This window comes from Oncorhynchus keta, chromosome 3 (genome assembly GCF_023373465.1).
Source record: "Oncorhynchus keta strain PuntledgeMale-10-30-2019 chromosome 3, Oket_V2, whole genome shotgun sequence".
Taxonomy (NCBI): Eukaryota; Metazoa; Chordata; class Actinopteri; order Salmoniformes; family Salmonidae; genus Oncorhynchus; species Oncorhynchus keta.
Genome location: NC_068423.1, coordinates 15,035,443 through 15,049,132, shown reverse-complemented (window position 1 = coordinate 15,049,132; position 13,690 = coordinate 15,035,443). Strand labels below are relative to the sequence as shown.

At 44.9% G+C, this 13,690-nt stretch overlaps 1 pseudogene; it reads left to right on the top strand.

Annotated features, from left to right (window-relative positions):
• The first annotated feature begins 2,839 nt into the window (after positions 1 to 2,839).
• Positions 2,840 to 6,405, top strand: LOC118367494 (transcription factor Sox-8-like; annotated as a pseudogene).
• The last annotated feature ends 7,285 nt before the right edge of the window (positions 6,406 to 13,690 follow it).

The following is a 13,690-nucleotide window of genomic DNA, read 5'->3' as shown; positions in this document are numbered from 1 at the left end:
GTGCGTTGCGCATTGCACATGCTTACCGTGGAATGCATATCGCATAGTGATAGTGCTGTACCCGTTAATGGAGATGATTTGAACGTCTGTAAAATTGTCGAACAAATTACGTACAGTAGACTAACACCCTTGAACGCCAGATGTGTCTTGCAAAATCGCATGATTGGTGGGCCTTCCTTCTTCTGCTATGGTATATTCGCGATCACACAATTGAAAACAATGATCAGATCCCTACACAGGCTCAAGGGGAACCTGGGAGAGCAGGTCTTCTGGCGCCAGTACCCCTTGCAAGTCTTCAGATTCAAAATCCTTGAGTCCTAATGAACACAACAAAATCCACCTTAACACAGGGTAGCTTTTGTCTGGCAGCAAACATTTACTACAGGCTGTGGTGTATTCACCATCATATCGTCACTAGTTTTAAACAACAAAAATAGTCTACACCGTCGTCCTTCGACACAACGTTCTTCAGTATACTCTTTTCGTCTGCACTCACTTGAGACATGGCCAAATCCTTTACAATTATTACACTTCAGTGGTTTGGGGATCCAAGCTGTTATGGCGTATCTTAGATAACCAAGCTTCACATGAATATGTATTTTCTCTATCAAAAACAACAGGACCGTCAGACTTTCTTCCTTTCCTCCATTCACCCAGCAGGTCAAACACCGGGCACCAACCACACCAGGAATTCTCTTCGGTTATTCAACCTAAACATCCTGATATGACTCCTTTGACTGTTGCTTTACTCCGAAGTGGAAAACACAAAACGTATGTTGTCCGGAATCTTTTGAGTCTCACAGCAATCTCCCTCTGCTCAGAAATACAATTGATCAAAATAAGACCCCTCCTGGTCACTGACAGACTCCACTTTTCCAAGCACATACTTCACCATTTGACACCTCAAACAGGTTTCCCCACATATGCATCCTTACTCAAACACATCCCAACAAGAAACGATTCATTATCATTTACATGCGCATCTTCCACTCCAATTTTAGACTATTTCCTTTTTGTTCCAGTTTTCGATGCTACTGTTGTCCCTTCAAAACATTTGTTTTCAACAAATTTGCTCAACGCTCTGCTTAATTCCAACTCAGCATCCACTTCCATCATCTTCCCATCCAACATTTTCCAAGCCGTATCCCATACCCTCGATTGGAAAGGAAAGGGAATCAGGTGGGCCTTCTATACACCTGTGGTCACATGGTGCAAAAGTGACATGTTCTTTTGGATCTGGGTTGAGCAGGCAGAGTGAAGTAGAGACTTAACAACAGTTTCCATTTTTTATAGGGCATATATGGCTCAGGTATGTGGTCCTTCTGTAGCTCAGTTGGTAGAGCATGGCGCTTGTAACGCCAGGGTAGTGGGTTCGATTCCCGGGACCACCCATACGTAGAATGTATGCACACATGACTGTAAGTCGCTTTGGATAAAAGCGTCTGCTAAATTATTATTAGGTAGGATACATATCACATGTTCCGTTACACAGTTTGCTTATACAAAATCAAACAAACCAAAACAGGCACAGGATGGGGCGGCAGGGTAGCCTAGTGGTTAGAGTGTTGGACTAGTAACCGAAAGGTTGCAAGTTCAAATCCCCGAGCTGACAAGGTACAAATCTGTCAGGCAGTTAACCCACTAGGCCGTCATTGAAAATAAGAATTTGTTCTTAACTGACTTGCCTAGTTAAATAAAGGTAAAAAAAAGAGGCACAGCGCAGTAAACAGGGCTCCACCATACCTTCAGACTGGGGGGGGGGGATTTTCGAACATTTATTTGAAATCCTCATGTCTTACTCATTGTTGGATCCAAATCAGATGTTATGTTATGGAATCGTCTGAAATCATATGGAACATCAATTAGACAATAGGGGTAATGAGGCAACTTGTCACACCCGTGACATTGACACAATGCCAATCTGGCAAGTGTATGGTCGCATTCCACTGCTAAGACGTTGCAAGCGTCAACCATTGGTTGTGTTACCCTGCTCAGATGTTGCATGAATCAACCAATGTTGCCTGCGATGTCATCAACTGTGCAGTCGGGCACCAGATTGCTATAACATATGATGTGATTAGCTGATAGGCCTACATAAAATAAAATACCTATCAAGATCTGTATGTGTCGGCAACGCCTGGGCAGAGGATTGCGCCCTAGGACTTGTGTTGTGATGGTTATAGAAATGTGTGGGAGCTAAATGTTATATGATGAATGCAGTCCAATTCCTAGCCTACAGTCAGAGAAAAAAATATTTTCAACATGTAGTCTAATTATCCGTTTGTTTCTTTCAGCCCTCCAAATAGGCCTATAGACTAGTTGTTAGTTTTAAACATCCCACACAACAGATTGTAAAATAAAAAAATGTAAGACACCAACAAAAGATACCCAGCTAGCGCATAACGTTCTGAGAACCATGTTTCTTACCGCTTGGTGAGAGCGTTGTTGTCCTATGGTACTTTTGCAAACAACCCTACCAAAATGTTCTGGGAATGGTGCAGGTTAGTTTCTCGGCTTTGGAACATTCGCAGCATATTTAAGGAACTTCTCAAAATAACGTTATTTTCTTTGTATTTTAATTACTTGAACAGAACATTTCCTAAAAGTTCAAATATGGTCAAACTCCAGGGATCAGGCAGATGATTAAGGACCTGCTGCCTGGACTCCCGCGCAGCCACGGTCTCCTCTAGCAACCAGGACACCAGCACAGCCTCCAAGGCGCACGGGCAAACGGCCTGCCGATTGTTGTGGCTGCCCCAGGGTCCCTGCTATGCTGCCCAGCACGTGTACTACTACAACACCTGGATGAGCTACCCCCAGTATACGTGTGTACTGAAGAGGAGGAAAACATTAAGCTCTGAAAAGAGGAAACAAATATCTGTATTTCTTTTTGACAGCTATGATGTTGCAGGTTCATAGGTCCATGCCTTGCACATATGGTTCCACAGTCAATGTAATAATTATAATGATGATAATTATGGCTAAGAGTATCAAATTTAACGTCTGGCTGATATAATACATTTAATATAGGTTATACAGATAAACGAATCATTAGAAATGATGTAACACAAATGATCAAATCACTGGCTCATATTTACTAAAAATGGGAGGAACCAGTGGAGCAATGGCCAAACCAATGAGATATGAGGCGTGGCGTGAGAGGACCCAACCCGATTCCAACAACATTATCTTGGCAGAACAAAAAGTGTCAGTATAAAACTGAGACGACATTGTAGACATCATATCCAACAACAAAAACGTACAACAGTGTGAGAGGTAAATAAATAAAAACGAACATCACAAAGAGCGTTTGGGATTTTACATTTTTGGTCACTTAATTAAGGCTCCGTGCGTAAAATGCACATTTGGTTCAACCTACATGTAACTAGATACACCACATCAATTTTGCGCTGAACATGACGGAGGAAAATAGTAAGTCGTTCAACAACCATCCATGCAGTCCAACGGGAACTGCCAGCTCGATGTCGCAGGACGACTCGGATTCGGACGTCCCGTCCTCTCCAACCGGCTCCGATGGACAGGCGCCCAGGCACTCACCCGGCGACGGGATTACCCCAAAACTGGACACCGGCGAGGAGGATAACCGGTTTCCCGCGTGCATCCGAGACGCGGTGACTCAGGTGCTGAACGGATACGACTGGTCGCTCGTACCAATGCCTACACGAGGAGACCGAGCTCTGAAAAACAAACCCCATGTGAAGCGGCCAATGAACGCGTTCATGGTGTGGGCGCAGGCGGCGCGAAGGAAACTAGCGGACCAGTACCCGCATCTCCACAATGCCGAACTCAGCAAGACTTTGGGGAAGCTATGGCGGTCAGTATAGATGTATATATGTAATGGGGGATATAATACACATCTGCGCGCATAATGTGCCTGCATAGAACGTGGCAGAAAAATATGCAGTTAAAATTGTACACAATGTTAATAGCTGACAAGTTAACAAATACGTATTATTACTTTATTAGTCATGTTTCCTGAAACGTACGGCACAACATTGCCTTTTCATCATGATTACCCTAATTCTACATGCCATTTACATGATATTCATTAGTACATCCAACACTGTGCATCTTATAGTAGTCCACAACTCAACCCAACCTGTCATCAATTTCCAGCCTGCTCTCTGAAAGCGAGAAGAGGCCATTTGTGGAGGAGGCAGAGAGACTGAGGGTCCAACACAAGAAAGACTACCCTGACTACAAGTACCAACCACGGAGAAGGAAGAGCACCAAGCCAGGTCAGAGTGACTCGGACTCCGGGGCTGAGCTGGCCCACCTCCACCCGGGCCAGATGTACAAGGCAGAACCTGGTCTGGCCAGACCGACCTCCATGGGGGATGGACAACATCATCTAGAGCGGACAAGTGAGTGGCTTTCACCATTTGATTCATTTTTGCATTCCCGATCAATTGATATTCAATAATAACAGTTAGTCCAAAGTTTGGAAGTGACCTGGGCATGGTATTTATCTGGTCCTCACCAGAGGATCTTGTCCCTCCTTCTTTTAGTTGTGCAGTATGCAGGTTTCCCCTTTTTGTTTGCATATGGTAACTAATGTTTAGGCATCTGTTGTCTTTTTTTAAAGGCCAACCACATGGACCCCCCACACCCCCCACCACCCCCAAGACAGAGCTGCACCTGGGGGTGAAACACGAGGGCCGTCACCCCCTGGACGGTGGTCGGCAGAACATCGACTTCAGCAACGTGGATATCTCAGAACTGAGCACTGACGTCATCAGCAACATGGAGGCCTTCGACGTCCACGAGTTTGACCAGTACCTGCCACTCAACGGGCATGGCTCTGCCGATGCACCTCCCAACCACGGGCAGGGGGGGCAAGGACCCAACCCCCCCTCTGGGTCCCTTAGCTCCTCCTATGGCCACTCCCACAGCAATGCCTCGCCTTGGGGTCCTAAAGGGCCGGGAGCGGGGTCGGCACCCCCTTCTTCCTCCTCGTCCTCAAGTAACAGCGATGGCCTTCACCACAGAACGCAGATCAAAACGGAGCAGCTGAGTCCCAGGCACTACAGCAGCCAGCAGTCCCACCCCACCCCGCCACCCCACCCCGACTACACCCCCTCAACTCCGGGAGCGGCCCCTCCTCTGCAGCCTCCTCTTCCTCCTCCTCCTTGCCCAGCCCCCAGTGTGACTATGCAGACCTCCAGAGCCCCAGCTACTACAGTGCCTACACCAGCTACCCCGCAGGTCTCTATCCGTACCCCTACTTCCACTCCTCTCGCCACCCCTACGGCAGCCCGCTCATCAACAGCCTAGCTATCCCTCCACCCCACAGCCACAGCCCAAACTGGGAGCAGACTGTCTATTCCACACTCACCAGGCCTTAGACTCAGCACTGACTGCCTATGGTGCCAGTCTGACATGGCTTTCACATAGTCTGTGGGATTCTTCTGTTTGTGCCGTGTTAGTGAGGACATGACACAAGGCTCAAGATTGGACATTATCCAAGACCAAGTGCCTGCTGGTTTTGTCACGATGGACAGAGAGTCTTTACCCACAAGCATGCATGAATCCTCCGTGAGGAAAACGTGGACCGCACTTCTGTTTGGACCACATCACAAATTAACCCAATTCTATATTTACTTTTTCAGTTCATATCTTGTTCAACTCTTCATCTCAGATTGAATAATTATTATAACTTTAAAATATTATGTTTTGTATTTATGTTTTATAATAAAATGTTTTATTTTGGAATGACCATTGCAGTTAACAGATTTCTCAAACTAACTGTAATTCCATTTCCTATTCACATCACTTCAGTGCAGTTCCATTCCTTGTCTGAAAATAAGCCGTGGATTTCACTCAAGGCAACAGGTGTTCAATTCTTTTTCCTACGGATGGAGTTTATTAGATTTCAGGGTTGAAGGAAACAAGTTAAACGATCTACCATACGTTGTGATTGACTGGACAGCTGGACTAAGGACAGAAACGGCCATACTCACCATGTAGCATGGACCGCTAAGCCCTGTGCATCTGCTGCACTTGTCAACATTTGGAGAAGACATGTTCATTCCAGCCCTGCAGTTCTGTGTGGATGAAGGCTTGTATTTCTGAAACTCAAAAAAACATGGAGAGACTGCCTAATGGACATTCCAGGTTTTGATTATTTGACATTTATACTTGATATGTCGACTGGAGTATTTGTATGCTGGCCCTATGATAACCAGTGACTTGTAACTGGCTCTTGTAAACGCTTGATAAGCTTAGTGTGGGATGCTGTTTTATGTTTACCTTTATGATGAAATAACTGAATTGCAGAGTAAGAACTCATGCCGAGCCATTAAATACGTTTGCCCACACACCTTTTTCTGACAATTATGAATATTTTTGCAAATGACAGATAAATAAACAAAACATTTCTGAGTAGTTGGGCAAAATTTCTTGAAGACAGACTGGATGCTTGCCATGCAATTACAGAGAGTGGGTAGTGTGAGTGTGTGCACATGCGTGTGTGTGACACAGACAGAAAGCAATGCATTTTAAATGAGCCATTACTTTGTTAAAGGTTTCTATTTCTCCCTTTATCTGGGGAAAGAAAATTACATTAATAGGACCAATGAACAACAACTGCATCATTACCAAAGGCACCAACAAGCAACAGAGTATGGGATGACTTAACCACAGGGAAGACAACTACAGGGAAGACTTAACCACAGGGAAGACTTAACCACAGGGATGACTTAACCACAGGGATGACTTAACCACAGGGATGACTTAACCACAGGGAGGATTTAACCACAGGGATGACTTAACCACAGGGAAGACAACTACAGGGAAGACTTAACCACAGGGAAGACAACTACAGGGAAGACTTAACCACAGGGATGACTTAACCACAGGGATGACTTAACCACAGGGAGGATTTAACCACAGGGATGACTTAACCACAGGGAAGACAACTACAGGGAAGACTTAACCACAGGGAAGACTTAACCACAGGGATGACTTAACCACAGGGATGACTTAACCACAGGGATGACTTAACCACAGGGATGACTTAACCACAGGGAAGATTTAACCACAGGGATGACTTAACCACAGGGAAGATAACTACAGGGAAGACTTAACCACAGGGAAGACTTAACCACAGGGATGACTTAACCACAGGGATGACTTAACCACAGGGATGACTTAACTACAGGGAAGACTTAACCACAGGGATGACTTAACCACAGGGATGACTTAACCACAGGGATGACTTAACTACAGGGAAGACTTAACCACAGGGATGACAACCACAGGGAAGACTTAACCACAGGGATGACTTAACCACAGGGATGACTTAACCACAGGGAAGATTTAACCACAGTGATGACTTAACCACAGGGATGACTTAACCACAGGGAAGATTTAACCACAGGGATGACAACCACAGGGAAGACAACTACAGGGAAGACTTAACCACAGGGAAGATTTAACCACAGGGATGACAACCACAGGGAAGACAACTACAGGGAAGACTTAACCACAGGGAAGACTTAACCACAGGGATGACTTAACCACAGGGAAGACTTAACCACAGGGATGACTTAACCACAGGGAAGATTTAACCACTGGGAAGACTTAACCACAGGGATGACAACCACAGGGATGACTTAACCACAGGGATGACTTAACCACAGGGATGACTTAACCACAGGGAAGACTTAACCACAGGGATGACTTAACCACAGGGATGACAACCACAGGGAAGACTTAACCACAGGGATGACTTAACCACAGGGATGACTTAACCACAGGGAAGATTTAACCCCAGGGATGACAACCACAGGGAAGACTTAACCACAGGGAAGACTTAACCACAGGGATGACTTAACCACAGGGATGACTTAACCACAGGGATGACTTAACCGCAGGGAAGATTTAACCACAGGGATGACAACCACAGGGAAGACTTAACCACAGGGAAGACTTAACCACAGGGAAGACTTAACCACAGGGATGACAACCACAGGGAAGACTTAACCACAGGGATGACTTAACCACTGGGAAGACTTAACCACTGGGAAGACTTAACCACAGGGATGACAACCACAGGGAAGACTTAACCACAGGGATGACTTAACCACTGGGAAAACTTAACCACAGGGAAGACTTAACCACAGGGAAGACAACCACAGGGAAGACTTAACCACAGGGAATACTTAACCACAGGGAAGACAACCACAGGGATGATTTAACCACAGGGAAGACAACCACAGGGAATATTTAACCACAGGGAAGACTTAACCACAGGGAAGACAACCACAGGGAAGACTTAACCACAGTGATGACAACCACAGGGAAGACTTAACCACAGGGAAGACTTAACCACAGGGAAGATTTAACCACAGGGAAGACTTAACCACAGGGAAGACTTAACCACAGGGAAGATTTAACCACAGGGAAGACTTAACCACAGGGATGACTTAACCACTGGGAAAACTTAACCACAGGGAAGACTTAACCATAGGTATGACTTAACCACAGGGAAGACTTAACCACAGGGAAGATTTAACCACAGGGAAGATTTAACCACAGGCATGACTTAACCACAGGGAATACTTAACCACAGGGAATACTTAACCACAGGGAAGACAACCACAGGGAAGACTTATCCACAGGGAAGACTTAATTAACCACAGGGAATACTTAATTAACCACAGGGAAGACTTAATTAACCCCAGGGAAGACTTAACCACAGGGAAGACAACCACAGGGAAGACAACCACAGGGAAGACAACCACATTGAAGATTTAACCACAGGGAATAATTAACCACAGGGAAGACAACCACACGGAAGACTTAACCACAGGGAAGACTTAACCACAGGGAAGACTTAACCACAGGGATGACTTAACCACAGGGATGACTTAACCACAGGGAAGACTTAACCACAGGGATGACTTAACCACAGGGAAGACTTAACCACAGGGAAGACTTAACCACAGGGATGACTTAACCACAGGGAAGACTTAACCACAGGGATGACTTAACCACAGGGAAGACTTAACCACAGGGAAGACTTAATTAACCACAGGGAAGACTTAACCACAGGGATGACTTAACCACAGTGAAGACTTAACCACAGGGAAGACTTAACCACAGGGATGAGTTAACCACAGGGAAGACTTAACCACAGGGATGAGTTAACCACAGGGAAGACTTAACCACAGGGAAGACTTAACCACAGGGAAGACTTAATTAACCACAGGGAAGACTTAATTAACCACAGGGATGACTTAATTAACCACAGGGAAGACTTAACCACAGGGAAGACTTAATTAACCACAGGGATGACTTAACCACAGGGAAGACTTAACCACAGGGAAGACTTAACCACAGGGAAGACTTAATAACCACAAGGAAGACTTAATTAACCACAGGGATGACTTAATTAACCACAGGGAAGACTTAACCACAGGGAAGACTTAATTAACCACAGGGAAGACAACCACAGGTAAGACTTAATTAACCACAGGGAAGACTTAACCACAGGGAAGACAACCACATTGAAGATGTAACCACAGGGAATACTTAACCACAGGGAAGACAACCACAGAGAAGACAACCACAGGGAAGATGATCCGAACAGATGGGACGTGGGTGGCTTGTGAGCAGAATGCTCTTTAGTTAGAACTCATTTTCATTTATAACTGCCTATTTTTGTATCTCAGACTGTTCTGCCTATTGTTCGCCAAGACGTTTCTGTAGAAACTCAACTCGACGAGGATAGAGAATGGAGACAGATTGTTAAGAGTTATTGACAGAAATAATCAGGCGTCATTGTATAATAACAGGAGTTTGATTATACAAATGACGCATGAATTTCCACCATCAATTTCCTCACTGGAATGGAGAGATCATCCCGTGAATATGGACACTGTACACAGACCAACATAGCTATTGCACAAACCAAAGCCAGGATATTTAGACAGATATACTGTACCTGGCTCATGGGTTGCTATATCTACTCTCAGGCTATTCTAAATGCCCTACGTTTCTTCCCTTGAGTTTCACTACAAATATGATGGTTAGTGATTTGGGGTTCCACCCACTTTTAATTACTTCCTGAATGGTGAAAAGACCTGGTGAGTCTCACTGGGTCGCCAACGACAACAAGCTGCCAGACAGAACCAACATTGACTTACCCATGATGCAACACGGTTCTGGAGCCTGGGTGGAGGAATACATCGGGAGACCTTACTGACACTGTGGTTAGCCACACACTACTACTGTATAGGTGGGAAAGCAGTTCCAACTCATTTGGATGTGTAAAAACACACAGAGGTAGTTCAAATTCTGCTAAGACTTGGCATGGAAGAATCAACACATTTTGGGTACAGTTCCATCACCTACAAAATCATAATTTCGTCACTGCACACCCATCCACACTTACAGTATAGACCTGTCAGACAGCAGCGTAATTTCCTTCCAAGTCTCTCAAGTTAAGTTCTGTTTAATTTGTCTTCTTAATTATTTTGAAACGTTTATAAGGTTTCTCACGTCTTTCTCATTTTCCATTACAGCTGTTAGAAGTTAAAGCAGATAGAAGTGTTTCATCCCATTAGAAGCAGTGAAAGGGATCCCTTGTGTGTGTGTCTATCCAGAGACTGTTATTAGATTAGTGCTACAGCTTTGCCATAGCCCTCCTTTAGACTTTAGCAACATGAAACGCCATCCGACTAAATTGAAATAGACTGGGGCAGCAGTGTAATAGACTTATAACAGTCAATTAGACCTAACACCTCTACTGACGCAAGTCTTGTCTATGTGATCATCTCTGTCTCAACATAACAGGATGCTACTGGCAAGTTGTTCCTGTGCAGTGCAACAATGACAGAAGGATGAATAACAGTTATTGAAACGGATTCCCATTTATATTGTTCAATCTAAGTAATAGCTTCTATTTTCCACAAACACATAAATACTGTAGAAAGTCTAAGGAGGATCCAAGATATTGACGTTCCCAGAGATACTGTACATCTCTCATTTCAACGAACAATAGTGCCCTCTGAACCTTTGCCTTTGAGTGGTCTGGAGTGGTCTGTAGCGTGTCACAATGCCAGAAACAGAGCGAAGGTGAAACCTCACTGCGGTGACTGAGGTCAACCATAGCACGTTGCCTAGGCGCCAGTCCTTGAAAAAGCATCTAGTCCCTATCTTGCAGACAGAGGGATAGCCCGTCTCTATGCCTGACCAAAAATCTGCCAACTCACTCATACCATATATCCTCTTTATATGTTCAGTACATGTACCTTTACAGCATACTATTTCATATGAATAAAATATGAATGCCATTGTTTGTTGTATTACCAATAGATAAAGACGATGTTCATTTACTCAGTCTTGAAAATTGAGTGAGGGAGGGAAAAAGAAAGTTAAAAAGAGAGAGGGAAAGAGAGAGTGAAGGCAGCATGTGGGAGCGTGTCCCAGCTGTTACTATGACGATTGGGCTGCAGCTCCATGAGCCTGACCCTCTGAAGCTCTTAATCCTGACCCCCCAACACACACACACACACACACTCCCCATTCTGAGGGGTATCCCTTGAGGAGTTCCCGCCATGTGGATCCTACATGTCAATGTGTTACGATCTACTGGAAGTTCACGGGAAAGGCACATATTTCACAGAACAGGCACATACTGTACGTACAGGGCCTTCGGCAAAGTATTCAGATGCTTGGACTTTTTACACATTTTGTTACTTTACAGTGTTTTTCTGAAATCTATTACATTATTTCCCCCCCCCCCAGCAATCTACACAAAATGCCCCATAATGAGAAAGCGAAAATAGGTTGATACAGTTTTGCACATTTATTACAAATAAAAAACAGAAACACCTTATTTATATAAGTATTCAGACCCTTTGCTATGAGACTCAAAATTGAGCTCAGGTGCATCCTATTTCCATTGTTCATCCTTGAGATGTTTCTACAACTTGATTGGAGTCTACCTGTGGTAAATTCAATTTATTGGACATGATCTGGAAAGGCACACACCTGTCTCTATAAGGTCCCACAGTTGACAGTGCATGTCAGAGCAAAAACCAAGCCCTGAGGTTGAAGGAATTGTCCGTAGAGCGCCGAGACAGGTATGTGTGGAGGCACAGATCTGGGGAAGGGTACAAAAACATTTCTGCACCATTGAAGGTCCCCAAGAACACAGTGGCCTCCATCATTCTTAAATGGAATATGTTTGGAACCACCAAGACTCTTTCTTGAGATGGCCGCCCGGCCAAACTGAGCAATCGGGGGAAAAGAGCCTTGGTCAGGGAGGTGACCAAGAACCTGATGGTCACTCTGACAGAGCTATAGAGTTCCTCCGTGGAGATGGGAGAACCTTCCAGAAGGACAACCATCTCTGCAACACTCCACCAATCAGGCCTTCATGGTAGAGTGGCCAGACGGATGCCACTCCTCAGTAAAAGGCACATGACAGCCTTCCATGAGTTTGCCAAAAGGCACCTAAAGACTCTCAGACAATGAGAAACACGATTCTCTGGTCTGAATAAACCAAGATTGGCCTGAATGCCAAGCGTTATGTCTGGAAGAAACCTGGCCTCATCCCTACGTTGGAGCATGGTGGTGGCAGTATCATGCTGTGGGGATCTTTTTCAGAGGCAGGGACTGGGAGACTAGTCAGGATCGAGGCAAAGATGAATGGAGCAAAGTACAGAGTGATCCTTGATGAAAACCTGCTCCAGAGCGCTCAGGACCTCAGACTGGGGCAAAGGTTCACCTTCCAACAGGACAATGACCCTAAGTGGCTTCGGGACAAGTCTCTAAATGTCCTTGAGTGGCCCAACCAGAGCCCGGACTTGAACCCGATATAACATCTCCGGAGAGACCTGAAAACAGCTATGCAGCGACGCTCCCCATCTAACCTGACAGAGCTTGAGAGGATCTACAGAGAATAATGGAATAAACTCCCCAAAAACAGGTGTGCCAAGCTTGTAGCGTCATACCCAAGAAGACTCTAGGCTGTAATTGCTGCCAAAGATGCTTGAACAAAGGGTCCAAATATTTATGTAAATGTGATATTTAATTTTTACATTTTTAATACATTTGCAAAAAAATCCAGGAACCTGTTTTATCTTTGTTGGGTATTGTGTGTAAATTGATGAGGGAAAAAATGATTTAATATATTTTAGAATAAGGCTCTAACTTAACAAAATGTGGAAAAGTCAAGGGGTCTGAATACTTTCTGAAGGCACTGTATGGAGACATGCGCTAATGGAAGCATTTCCTGGCCACAACAGACTGGAAGGAATCAACACTCTACCACACTATTCCTTTTGTAGACAATCTTATCCAGAGCATCTTACAGTATTCGGTCCATACATTTTCATACTGGTCCCCTGTGGGACTCAAACCCATAACCCTGGTGTTGGAAGCGCCGTGCTCTACCAACTGGGCCACACTGGACATCTAACCAGAACTATGTTACTATAACTATGTACAAGGTCTGTTTGCATATGCTCCTTGAGCGGGAGTTTGTGCATGCAGTCAGCACACGCCAGTCCATATCTATAATAATATTGGTTCTCCACACTTCACAACTGCTCAGCCGCACTTCCCACTTCCCTCTGAGTGTCCATCCAGCACCCAGCTTAACACTAGAACTCTCCCTGGATGGAACTCTCCCTGGGTGGAACTCTCCCTGGGTGGAACT